The sequence below is a fragment of the Triticum dicoccoides genome, chromosome 1A (genome assembly GCF_002162155.2).
Source record: "Triticum dicoccoides isolate Atlit2015 ecotype Zavitan chromosome 1A, WEW_v2.0, whole genome shotgun sequence".
Classification (NCBI taxonomy): Eukaryota; Viridiplantae; Streptophyta; class Magnoliopsida; order Poales; family Poaceae; genus Triticum; species Triticum dicoccoides.
Genome location: NC_041380.1, coordinates 520575186 through 520588980, shown reverse-complemented (window position 1 = coordinate 520588980; position 13795 = coordinate 520575186).

Below are 13795 nucleotides of genomic sequence, written 5' to 3'. Positions count from 1 at the left end.
CCCGAGTGAGTAAATCCCCTCCATGCAGGATGGTATATTGGTAGTTGATGAATCATGCTTGGGTCTTAATGGGCCTTTGCTGGGTTTTAGGTCACCATGGGCCTACTCGGTGGGAGATAATGTCATCATTAACCCCTGAATCCATCGAGATCTTGTGAAATTGGCCCTATGATCCGCGGATCCGTAGGAAACCATCAAAATCGTTTCTACAAGATCTCAGGAATTCAACAAGACAATTTTGTAGGAAGTTCCTAGGTCCCCACGCCTGGTCCCTATTGATTAACATGCACTTCAGCATACGTAGTCGAAGGCACAGACGATGCCTCAATTATCGCACCCCGCTTATGCCACCTATCATAAATGTTGTTGCTCTATGAACACATGTACCTTATGGTCCATGACCATGTGTGTGTAGTTTCTTAGGACCTTAGGGTCCATAATAGTAACTAGATGACTCTCTCTCTCTCTCTCTCTCTCTCTCTCTCTCTCTCTCCCCCCTTTTGAATATTCAATACCATGTTTCAGCGAGCTGCCTCACACGATGGATCAACTTGATGTAATCGGTGGTGCGATTGTTAGATATGATGAATTGTCACTTTATGATCAGATTGTTTATTGAATACAATTGAATCTTTTGAGGTTTTCTTGTTGTATAATTAAATAGCTTTGCATTCTATCTGTCTTCTCTGGCCAAGTTTGATGGGTTTTTCTTCAGAAGGAGTGGTGCTTTGTAGTGGATTCAATCTCGCGATGCTTTAAGGCACTCACAAATATGGGCGATGTAACACCCCGGTGTAATGATGCTAGACTAAACCCTGGGGTTAAGTTAATCATTTTGCTAAACAAGTGTTTGATCATCATTGTCTCCTATCCCTTTCAAATTCCAGTTGAATTCAATTTCAAATTTTAAGTGAAATTCTAAATTGGTTGAACATGAAAACAAAAATGTTCATCATGTGGCAAATAATCGCTTGTTAATATTGGTGGTGAACCAACATTTTTGCATAATGTCTAATTGCCCCAAACTAATTAAAACAATGCTTAAAACATTTGTTTAAATGCTTTTTAATTTGTAAAATTACTAAACTATTTTATTTAAATACTAAACTAAATGTGGCTGTGGCCTAAACTATTATTCTATTTAGGAGCAAGTTTTGTATTTAATAAAACTAAAAAATAAAATGAAAGAAGGCCCCTAACCGCCTGGACCTAACCTACCTGGGTCGACCCAGCCGGCCCGCCTACCTTCACCCGAGCCAGCTTGCCTCCCCGGTCGCCTTCCCTGTACAGCCGACCGGGGCACAACCGAGCGCGCCCCACCACACCAGCTCCCCGGCGTCGAGGGGGATAAGGCCCCCGACGCCTCGTGCTCCCCCTCGCCTCCCTCCACTCACCTCGCCCGCTCACTCCCCTCACCCTCTTCGCTCCCCCCTGTTGGATCCCCCACCTCCATGATGCGCTCGTCGCCGACCACTTCTCCCCGCCGCGGCCACCGCCTCCCCCAAGTACCTCCGACCCGCGCTGCAACACCGCCGCCGTCCGCTGCTTCGACTCCGCCACCTCGCACCCGTCCAAAGAGCCTGCATCGACGCGGACGACCCCTTCTTCAACCTCGGACCTTCATCGTCGCCGTCGTCGATTCTCTCCATCGAGCCCTCCTCGAGCTTGCGTGCGCACACCTCTAGGGCCCGGTGAGCACCCGACAGACTCCCCTCTTTCCCCGTGTTCTCGCGTGCTCTCTATCTAGCCGGCCTCGCCCTTGTGCTCCGGCCGTCGCTATGACCACGCTACGCGAGCTGCTCAACCTCTCCAGCTCCAACGCGTGCGGTGGGCGTGCTCTAGAGCACCCCTAACATCGAGCGCCACCCCTAGCTCGCCCCCTGACCCGCTCCCGCCTCGTTTTGTCTGAAGGACGAACCCCTACCGCCTTTGCCGCGCTCTGGTTGCCCCCGTTGCTGCCTGCCCCGCGTTCCCAACCGCTGCTGCCCCTCCCGACCGCCCAAGCGTGCTCTGGGTGCGCTGCAGGTCCCGCCCACCAACTAAACGCACTCGCAAACACCCCGTAGTCGTGCCTCTGCCTGGTCCATACGCGCCTGCGGCCATGGCTTGTCGCCGACGTCCTTGCCGGTCCCCTATGCTCGTTTTGTCGCCACCATTGGACCCACGACGAAGCGGCCGTTCGAAAACAGCCGGCTGCACCCCGAACGATCGCCCGGAGCTGGATTCCTGCGAGATCCGACGCGCCTCCGCCGCGGGAGCGCTCGCAGGAGGCTCCACACGCATTGGTGCCGACGTGGTCGACTGGGGCCACCCCATTAGGTCACTACCCAGTGGCCCCAAGGGCTCGGCTGGCCTTGTTGACCCAGTCAACGGCTGACTAGGCATCGCCCAATCACTTCCTGTGGGCCCCATTGACTGGTCAACTGGCCTGTCAACCGCCGATGCACCAATGATGCCATGATGGCATCATATTTCCTGTTCTATCGAATTAGTTATTTAAATTAATTTCAGTATATGTTTAAAACTTCCAAATTTAATAGCAATTAAACTGTAACTCAGATGAAAATGGTTTATATATGAAAGTTGGTCAAAAAAATCCAATGAATCTGAATAAGCGGTTGGTTCATCTGTCACATGCCCCTAGCATGCTGAACATGGAACTTTTCCTCTCTTTTCCTTTATCTGAAAAACGCCAAACACCGGAAAACCCACCGGATGTTTTCCCTCTCCGTCTGCAACGCGTAGTACTATGTTAGAACACCCCTAGTTCTGCTTTTCATCATGTCATGCTTAGTGTTGCATTTGTTTGCTTATATTTACTGTTTCTTCCCCCTCTTCTCTCCGGTAGACCCCGAGGCCGATCATGCTCCGGTGATCGACTACATCGACAACGACACTTATTCCTTTTCAGCAGAGCTTCCAGGCAAGCAAACCCCCCTTGAGCATTCCGATATCGCACATTTCTTTCCCTCTCATGCTTGCATTAGAACTGCTACTGCTTTTTGTATGATCCTATTATGATGCATAGCCTGTTTTTGTTACCTACTTTCATACCTTACCTGCTTATTCTAAACTGCTTAGTATAGGTTGGTTAGAGATCCATCAATGACCCCCACCTTGTCCCAGTTGCCCCTGCTTTATGTTCGATTACTCGATCAACATGATCGACGTCCAGGCCCCGACACCGCACATCACCCCCCTTAGTTGTACGACTCTGCAGAGTTACGATCGAGTGCCGAGGGTGATAACTCGCCACCACTTCTGATGTTAACCATGTAGTGTAACTATTCAGTCGTGGTTATCGAGGGTGATTCCTCCTTCACCACTCCCGATAATGACTCTGTCGTGCAACCCCTCAAGTGTGGACCAACGAGGGTGATTCCTCCAAGTCCACCTTGATGGTTACATCGAGTGGGAATCCATCGAGGGTGATTCCTCAGGTTCCCCCTTGCTGTTTTGGACACACGGTTACTTTGACTTGCCATAGAACCATGATGACATCGGGTCGGCCCCGAGGGGTACCCGCGAGTGATGTGAAGTCGAGTTGATCTAGAGGATACCCGCAAGTTTTCCACGCGGCGTGGCCGGGCATTCTTATCCCTTGCTGCAAGTCCATGAGACGGGGCGACGGGACCAAATATTGTGGGTCATTAATCATTACCGCACACTACCAAGACACTAACAGTTTGGATATTTGATCCGAGTAGGCCTCTGGCCTTTTTCGCACTAACCACCTCGCGGGAATAAGTATGGTCACTCTGCATCGTATGTATCAGCGGAAAGCTCAGTGACGTCAGCGATGGAGCAGCGCGCGCCGGGTTGGACTGCGTAAGCTCCTGCCTTAATTAAGGAGGTTGCCAGGTCTGCTCACCGGCCGCCCTCGCAACGTGCAGGATTGCAAAGGATGATTGGCCCATGACCCCTTCGCATTTAGGATGTAGACTAGTGTGCTGGCATCTGATGTCTACTACACAACCTTCTTCTTGTATACATTGTTGGGCCTCCAAGTGCAGAGGTTTGTAGGATAGTAGCAAATTTCCCTCAAGTGGATGACCTAAGGTTTATCAATCCGTGGGAGGCGTAGGATGAAGATGGTCTCTCTCAAACAACCCTGCAACCAAATAACAAAGAGTCTCTTGTGTCCCCAACACACCTAATACAATGCTAAATTGTATAGGTGCACTAGTTCGACGAAGAGATGGTGATACAAGTGTAATATGGATGGTAGATATAGGTTCTTATAATCTGAAAATATAAAAACGGCAAGGTAACTAATGATAAAAGTGAGCACAAACGGTATTGCAATGCGTTGAAACAAGGCCTAGGGTTCATACTTTCACTAGTGCAAGTCCTCTCAACAATAATAACATAATTGGATCATATAACTTTCCCTCAACATGCAACAAAGAGTCACTCCAAAGTCACTAATAGCAGAGAACAAACGAAGAGATTATGGTAGGGTACAAAACCACCTCAAAAGTTATCCTTTCTGATCGATCTATTCAAGAGTCCGTAGTAAAATAACATGAAGCTATCCTTTCCGTTCAATCTATCATAGAGTTCATACTAGAATAACACCTTAAGACACAAATCAACCAAAACCCTAATGTCACCTAGATACTCCAATGTCACCTCAAGTATCAGTGGGTATGATTATACGATCTGCATCACACAATCTCAGATTCATCTACTCAACCAACACAAAGAACTTCAAAGAGTGCCCCAGAGTTTCTACCGGATTGTCAAGACGAAAACATGTGCTAACCCCTATGCATAAGCTCACGAGGTCGCGGAACTCGCAAGTTGATCACCAAGACATACATCAAGTGGATCATATGATATCCCATTGTCACCACAGATAAGCACATGCAAGACATACATCAAGTGTTCTCAAATCCTTAAAGACTCAATCCGATAAGATAATTTCAAAGGGAAAACTCAATTCATCACAAGTGAGTAGAGGGGGAGAAACATCATAAGATCCAACTATAATAGCAAAGCTCGCGATACATCAAGATCGTACCACCTCAAGAACACGAGAGAGAGAGAGATCAAACACATAGCTACTGGTACATACCCTCAGCCCCGAGGGAGAATTACTCCCTCCTTGTCATGGAGAGCGCCGGGATGATGAAGATGGCCACCGGAGAGGGATTCCCCCCTCCGGCAGGGTGCCGGAACGGGTCTAGATTGGTTTTTGGTGGCTACGGAGGCTTCTGGCGGTGGAACTCCTGATCTAGGTTTCTTTCTGGAAGTTTTGGGTTATACAAGAGGTGTTGGAGTCGGGGACAAGTCGGGGGGGGGGGTTCCCGAGGCGGCCACGAGGCAGGGGGCGCGCCCAGGGGGGTAGGGTGTGCCCCCACCCTCATGGTGGCCTCGAGACTCTTCTGGCCCACCTCCGATACTCCATGGGCTTCTTCTGGTCCAAAAATGATCTCCATGAAGTTTCATGTCAATTGGACTCCGTTTGATTTTCCTTTTCTGCGATACTTAAAAACAAGGAAAAAACAAAAACTGGCACTGGGCTCTAGGTTCATAGGTTAGTCCCAAAAATCATGTAAAATAGCATATTAATGCATATAAAACATCCAAGGTTGATAATATAATAGCATGGAACAATCAAAAATTATAGATACGTTGGAGACTTATCAGCATCTGTGTTGAGCCTAGGTAGGACTACAGTGTGTTGATCGGCCGAGGCCGGTCATGACCTGATGGTGTGTCCGGCCGGAGTTGATCGAGCGTGTTGGGTAAGTTGGTGCACCCATGCAGGGAAGAATTCTATCTATTCAAATAGCCGGGTCCATGGTAACGGACGCTCGGAGTTGTATCCCAATCGATACAACTAGCACTTAATGCTGAGGCATGTAATGGAAATGATGGCTCCAAGATTATTTTCTCGCAGGGAGTCGAGGAAGTGATCTCTGGGCATGTAACAACATACTTACTAATATTATAATATGCCTTTCTATACTCTTCTGAATGCTGCAAGATGCTTGGAGCTGCTTGAAGATGCTAGTCTTTGATAGGCTAGGTTTTCGCCTTCTCTTCTGGCATTCTGTAGTTTAGTCCACAGATACAGCCCATTCCTTTGATATAGATGCATACTTAGTTTAATCTGATGTAAGTCTTGCGAGTACTTTGGATGAGTACTCACGGTTGCTTTGCTACCTATTTTTCCCCCGTACCCGATTGTTGTGACCAGATGACGGATCCCAGGAGCCAGAAGACACCACTAACGACTACTATTACCACGAGGATGCTTACTACTACGTGGAGGCCGCCGATGATCAGGAGTAGTTAGAAGGCTCCCAGGCAGGAGGCCTTGCCTTTTCAATCCATGTTGTTGTTTGTGCTATCCTTCTAAAGGCAAACATGTTTAACTTATGTCTGTACTCAGATATTATTGCTTCCGCTGACTCTTGTGTATTCGAGCCCTCGAGGCCCCTAGCTTGTATTATTTTATTTTGTGTCTAGAGTTGTGTTGTGATATCTTCCCGTGAGTCCCTGATCTTGATCATACACATTTTCGTGTGTGATTAGTGTACGATTGAATTGGGGGCCTCACAAGTTGGTATCAGAGCTGACTGCTTGTAGGTAGCCCCCTTTCCAACTCCTTGGCCAAAGTTGAGTCTAGTCACTGAAAAACTTTTTACTAACATGGTTGTGTGTCTTATGGGCCCACGTCGCCATCAATCCACTCGCAAGTTGACCACCAAGACATACATCAAGTGGATCACATGATATCCCATTGTCACCATAGATATAAGCACATGTAAGACATACATCAAGTGTTCTCAAATCCTCAAAGACTCAATTCGATAAGATAACTTCAAAGGGAAAACTCAATTCATCACAAGAGAGTAGAGGGGGAGAAACATCATAAGATCCAACTATAATAGCAAAGCTCGCGATACATCAAGATCGTACCACCTCAAGAACATGAGAGAGAGAGAGATCAAACACATAGCTACTGGTACATACCCTCAGCCCCGAGGGAGAACTACTCCCTCCTCATCATGGATAGCGCCGGGATGATGAAGATGGCCACCGGAGTGGGATTCCCCCCTCCGGCAGGGTGCCGGAACGGGTCTAGATTGGTTTTCGGTGGCTACGGAGGCTTCTGGCGGCGAAACTCCCGATCTAGGTCTCTTTCTGGAAGTTTTGGGTTATATAAGAGGTGTTGGAGTCGGGGACAAGTCAGGGGGGTTCCCGAGGTGGCCACGAGGCAGAGGGGCGCGCCCAGGGGTAGGGGCGCCCCCACCCTCGTGGTGGCCTCGGGACTCTTCTAGCCCACCTCCGGTACTCCGTGGGCTTCTTCGGGTCCAAAAATGATCTCCGTGAAGTTTCAGGCCAATTGAACTCCGTTTGATTTTCCTTTTCTACGATACTTAAAAACAAGGGAAAAACATAAACTGACACTGGGCTCTAGGTTAGTCCCAAAAATCATATAAAACAGCATATTAATGCTTATAAAACATCCAAGGTTGATAATATAATAGCATGGAACAATCAAAAATTATAGATACGTTGGAGACGTATCAAGCATCCCCAAGCTTAATTCCTACTCGTCCTCGAGTAGGTAAATGATAAAAACAAATTTTTTGATGTGGAATGCTACCTAACATAAATGTAATCTTCCCTATTGTGGCAAGAATATTCAGATCCATCAGATTCAAGACAAAAGTTTAATATTGACATAAAAAAAATAATACTTCAAGCATACTAACTAAGCAATCATGTCTTCTCAAAATAACATGGCGAAAGAAAGCTATCCCTACAAAATCAAATAGTCTGGCCATGCTCTATCTTCATCACACAAAATATTTAAATCATGCGCAACCCCGATGACAAGCCAAGCAATTGTTTCATACTTTTGATGTTCTCAAACTTTTTCAATCTTCACGCAATACATGAGCGCGAGCCGTGGACATAGCACCATAGGTGGAATAGAATGGTGGTTGTGGAGAAGACAAAAAGGAGAAGATAGTCTCACATCAACTAGGCATATCAACGGGCTATGGAGAGGCCCATCAATAGATATCAATGTGAGTGAGTAGGGATTGTCATGCAACGGATGCACTAGAGCTATAAGTGTATGAAAGCTCAAAAAGAAACAAAGTGGGTGTGCATCCAACTCGCTTGCTCACGAAGACCTAGGGCATTTTGAGGAAGCCCATCATTGAGGAAGCCCATCATTGGAATATACAATCCAAGTTCTATAATGAAAAATTCCCACTAGTATATGAAAGTGACAACATAGGAGACTCTCTATCATGAAGATCATGGTGCTACTTTGAAGCACAAGTGTGGTCAAAGGATAGTAGCATTGCCCCTTCTCTCTTTTTCTCTCATTTTTTGTTTTGTTTTTGTTTTTTTGGGCCTTCTCTTTTTTATGGCCTCTTTTTTATTCTTTTTTTTTATTTTTCGTCCGGAGTCTCATCCCGACTTATGGGGGAATCATAGTCTCCATCGTCCTTTCCTCAGTGGGACAATGCTCTAATAATGATGATCATCACACTTTTATTTACTTACAACTCAAGAATTACAACTCGATACTAGAACAAAATATGACTCTATATGAATGCCTCTGGCGGTGTACCAGGATATGCAATGACTCATGAGTGACATGTATGAAAGAATTATGAATGGTGGCTTTGCCACAAATACGATGTCAACTACATGATCATGCAAAGCAATATGACAATTATGGAGTGTGTCATAATAAACGGAACGGTGGAAAGTTGCATGGAAATATATCTCGGAATGGCTATGAAAATGCCATAGTAGGTAGGTATGGTGGCTGTTTTGAGGAAGATATATGGTGGGTTTATGGTACCGGCGAAAGTTGCACGATACTAGAGAGGCTAGCAATGGTGGAAGGGTGAGATTGCGTATAATCCATGGACTCAACATTACTCATAAAGAACTCACATACTTATTGCAAATATCTATTAGTTATCGAAATAAAGTACTATGCGCATGCTCCTAGGGGGATAGATTGGTAGGAAAAGACCATCGCTCGTCCCCGACCGCCACTCATAAGGAAGACAATCAATAAATAAATCATGCTCTGACTTCATCACATAACGGTTCACCATACGTGCATGATACGGGAATCACAAACTTTAACACAAGTATTTCTCAAATACACAACTACTCAACTAGCATGACTCTAATATCACCATCTTCATATCTCAAAACAATCGTCAAGTATCAAACTTCTCAAAGTATTCAACGCACTTTATATGAAAGTTTTTATTATACCCATCTTGGATGCCCATCATATTAGGACTAGTTTCATAACCAAAGCAAATTACCACACTGTTCTAAAGACTCTCAAAATAATATAAGTGAAGCACGAGAGTTCATCTATTTCTTCAAAATAAAACCACCGCTGTGCTCTAAAACGATATAAGTGAAGCACTAGAGCAAATGACAAACTACTCCAAAAGATATAAGTGAAGCTCAATGAGTAGTCGAATAATCATGCAACTATGTGAAGACTCTCTAACATTTAAGAATTTAAGATATTGGTATTTTATTAAAACAGCAAGCAAAACAAAAGAAAATAAAATGACGCTTCAAGCAAAACACATAACATGTGGTGAATAAAATTATAGCTCCAAGTAAAGTTACCGATGAACGAAGACGAAAGAGGGGATGCCATCCGGGGCATCCCCAAGCTTAGGCTCTTGGTTGTCCTTGAATATTACGTTGGAGTGACTTGGGCATCCCCAAGATTAGGCTCTTGCCACTCCTTATTCCATAGTCCATCGAATCTTTACCCAAAACTTGAAAACTTCACAACACAAAACTTAACAGAAAACTTGTAAGCTCCCTTAGTATAAGAAAATAAATCACCACTTAGGTACTGTTGTGAACTCATTCTAAATTCATATTGGTGTAATATCTACTGTATTCCAACTTATCTATGGTTCATACCCTCCGATACTACTCATAGATTTATCAAAATAAGCAAACAACACATAGAAAACAGAATCTATCAAAAACAGAATAGTCTGTAGTAATCTGGATCAAACGTATACTTCTGGAACCCCAAAAATTCTAAAATAAATTGCTGTACGTGAGGAATTTATCTATTAATCATATGCAAAAAGAATTAACTAAATAGAACTCTTCAATAATAAATAGTAGCAAATCTCGTGAGCGCTAAAGTTTCTGTTTTTTACAGCATGATCGCAAAGACTTCCCCAAGTCTTCCCAAAGGTTCTACTTGGCACAAACACTAATTAAAACATAAAACCACATCTAAACAGAGGCTAGGTGAATTATTTATTACTAAACAGGAACAAAAAGAAAGGAACAAAAATAAAAATTGGGTTGCCTCCCAACAAGCGCTATCGTTTAACGCCCCTAGCTAGGCATGATGATTTCAATGATGCTCGCATAAAAGATAAGAATTGAAACATAAAGAGAGCATCATGAAGAATATGACTAGGACATTTAAGTCTAACCCACTTCCTATGCATAGGGATTTTGTGAGCAAACAACTTATGGGAACAAGAATCAACTTGCATAGGAAGGTAAAACAAGCATAACTTCCGGATTGTAAGCACATAGAGAGGAAACTCAATATTATTGCAATTCCTACAAGCATATGTTCCTCCCTCATAATAATTTTCAGTAGCATCATGAATGAATTCAACAATATAACCAGAACCTAAAGCATTCTTTTCATGATCTACAAGCATAGAAAATTTACTACTCTCCACATAGGCAAAATTCTTCTCATTCGGAATAGTGGGAGTATCATAAGAAACTCGAATACTATAAATTGTTTCCACATTAAAAGAGTAATATTCAGGAAAAGGGTAATCATAATCATGACAAGTTTTAATATAATCATCACTACTTTTTATAGCATAAGTGTCATCACAATAATCATCATAAGTAGCAACTTTGTTCTCATCATAATCGATTGAAACCTCTTCCAAGATAGTGGAATCATTACTAAATAAGGTCATGACCTCTCCAAATCCACTTTAATAATTATCACAATAAGATTCAACATCCTTCAAAATAGTGGGATCATTACTTCCTAAAGTTTACACTCTTCCAAACCCACTTTCATCAATATAATCATCATAAGTAGGAGGCATGCTCTCATCATAATAAGTTTGCATATCAAAACTTGAGAGACTACAAATATCATCTTCATTAAACATAGCATCCCCAAGCTTGGGACAAACATTAATTGCAGCAAATATATTTTCAAACTTGTCATTCTCGTCAAACATAGAATCCCCAAGCTTGGGCCTTTTCATATCATAAGCATAATCACTCTCATCATTAATAGTATGGATAGCACCAATAGTATAGCAATTATCATCATCACAATGAGTAATAGGGACAACATCATTTGGGAGGGATACCTTTTCACCTTTACTTCTCCGTCTTTTCTTTTTCTTCTTCACATTATGTGTGGGTTCAATCTTGTTTTTGGAGCTCCTTATTGATGAGATTGGTTGAATAGAAGGCTCCTCCTCGTTACCTGATTCATCATAAGAAATAATAGGAGGATATTGGGAATCCTCTTCCCTTTCATTAGTATTCTCAACATCCTCTATTTGTTTTCTTTTCTTTATGTAATTGGCAATGTAAGGATTTTCAATGCAATTCACCGCACAATACATAGAAATTTCTTCTAGATCAATATCGAGGAATTTCTCAAGGTTATATTCTGGAATATGCTTAGTTATACGTTTCATTTCATCATAACCCAAAAGCAAACTAAGTTCATTATGATGTGCAAGGGAAATCAAATCATCACAATTTTTGGTCACGGTACGATCATGGAACAATTTGCATCGGAGATTTAAATGACCATGTTCATTGCAAAGTTCACAAGTATGGTGAAGAAATTTTAAATTTTCAGCACAAACATTTAGCCTCTCTTGCAACCATTTAGTTTCCAAATACTTATGCCTCTTCCAAAATTTATCTTCCCTATTTGGTGTGTACTTGCAAACTCTATGCACTCCACAAAAATTGACATGCTTATAAGAGACATTTTCATTATGACTAGTGCAATCATCATTAGTACTAAGGATATTCAAGGAGTTCATACTAACAACATTGCGATCATGCTCATCATTCAAAGATTTAGTGCCAAACATTTTATAGACTTCTTCTTCTAGCATTTGAGCGCAATTTTCCTTTCCATCATTCTCACGAAAGATGTTAAAAAGGTGAAGCGTATAAGGCAAACTCAATTCTATTTTTTGTAGTTTTCTTTTATAAACTAAACTAGTGCTAAAACAAGAAACAAAAAGATTCGATTGCAAGATCTAAAGATATACCTTCAAGCGCTAACCTCCCCGGCAACGTCGCCAGAAAAGAGCTTGATGTCTACTACATAACCTTCTTCTTGTAGACCTTGTTGGGCCTCTAAGTGCAGAGGTTTGTAGGACAGTAGAAAATTTCCCTCAAGTGGATGACCTAAGGATTATCAATCCGTGGGAGGCATAGGATGAAGATGGTCTCTCTCAAACAACCCTACAACCAAATAACAAAGAGTCTCTTGTGTCCCCAACACACCCAATACAATGGTAAATTGTATAGGTGCACTAGTTCGGCGAAGAGATGGTGATACAAGTGTAATATGGATGGTAGATATAGGTTTTTGTAATCTGAAAATATAAAAATAGCAAGGTAACTAATGATAAAAGTGAGCACAAATGGTATTGCAATGCGTTGAAACAAGGCCTAGGGTTCATAGTTTCACTAGTGCAAGTCCTCTCAACAATAATAACATAATTGGATCATATAAGTATCCCTCAACATGCAACAAAGAGTCACTCTAAAGTCACTAATAGCGGAGAACAAATGAAGAGATTATGGTAGGGTACGAAACCACCTCAAAGTTATCCTTTCTGATTGATCTATTCAAGAGTCCGTAGTAAAATAACATGAAGCTATTATTTCTGTTCAATCTATCATAGAGTTCGTACTAGAATAAAACCTTAAGACACAAATCAACCAAAACTCTAATGTCACCTAGATACTCCGATGTCACCTCGAGTATCCGTGGGTATGATTATACGATATGCATCACACAATCTCATATTCATCTTTTCAACCAACACAAAGAACTTCAAAGAGTGCCCCAGAGTTTCTACCGGAGAGTTAATACGAAAACGTGTGCCAACCCCTATGCATAAGTTCACGAGGTCACGGAACTCGCAAGTTGATCACCAAGACATACATCAAGTGGATCACATGATATCCCATTGTCACCACAGATAAGCACATGCAAGACATGCATCAAGTGTTGTCAAGTCCTTAAAGACTCAATCCGATAAGATAGCTTCAAAGGGAAAACTCAATTCATCACAAGTGAGTAGAGGGCGAGAAACATTATAAGATCCAACTATAATAGCAAAGCTCGCGATACATCAAGATCGTACCACCTCAAGAACACGAGAGAGAGAGAGAGAGAGAGAGAGAGAGAGATCAAACACATAGCTACTGGTACATACCCTCAGCCCCGAGGGAGAACTACTCCCTCCTCGTCATGGAGAGCGCCGGGATGATGAAGATGGCAACCGGAGAGGGATTCGCCCCTTCGGCAGTGTGCCGGAATGGGTCTAGTTTGGTTTTCGGTGGCTACGGTGGCTTCTGGCGGTGGAACTCCCGATCTAGGTTTCTTTCTGGAAGTTTTGGGTTATATAAGAGGTGTTGGAGTCGGGGACAAGTCAGGGGGGTTCCTGTTGGGGAACGTAGTAATTTCAAAATTTTCCTACGCACACACAGGATCATGGTGATGCATAGC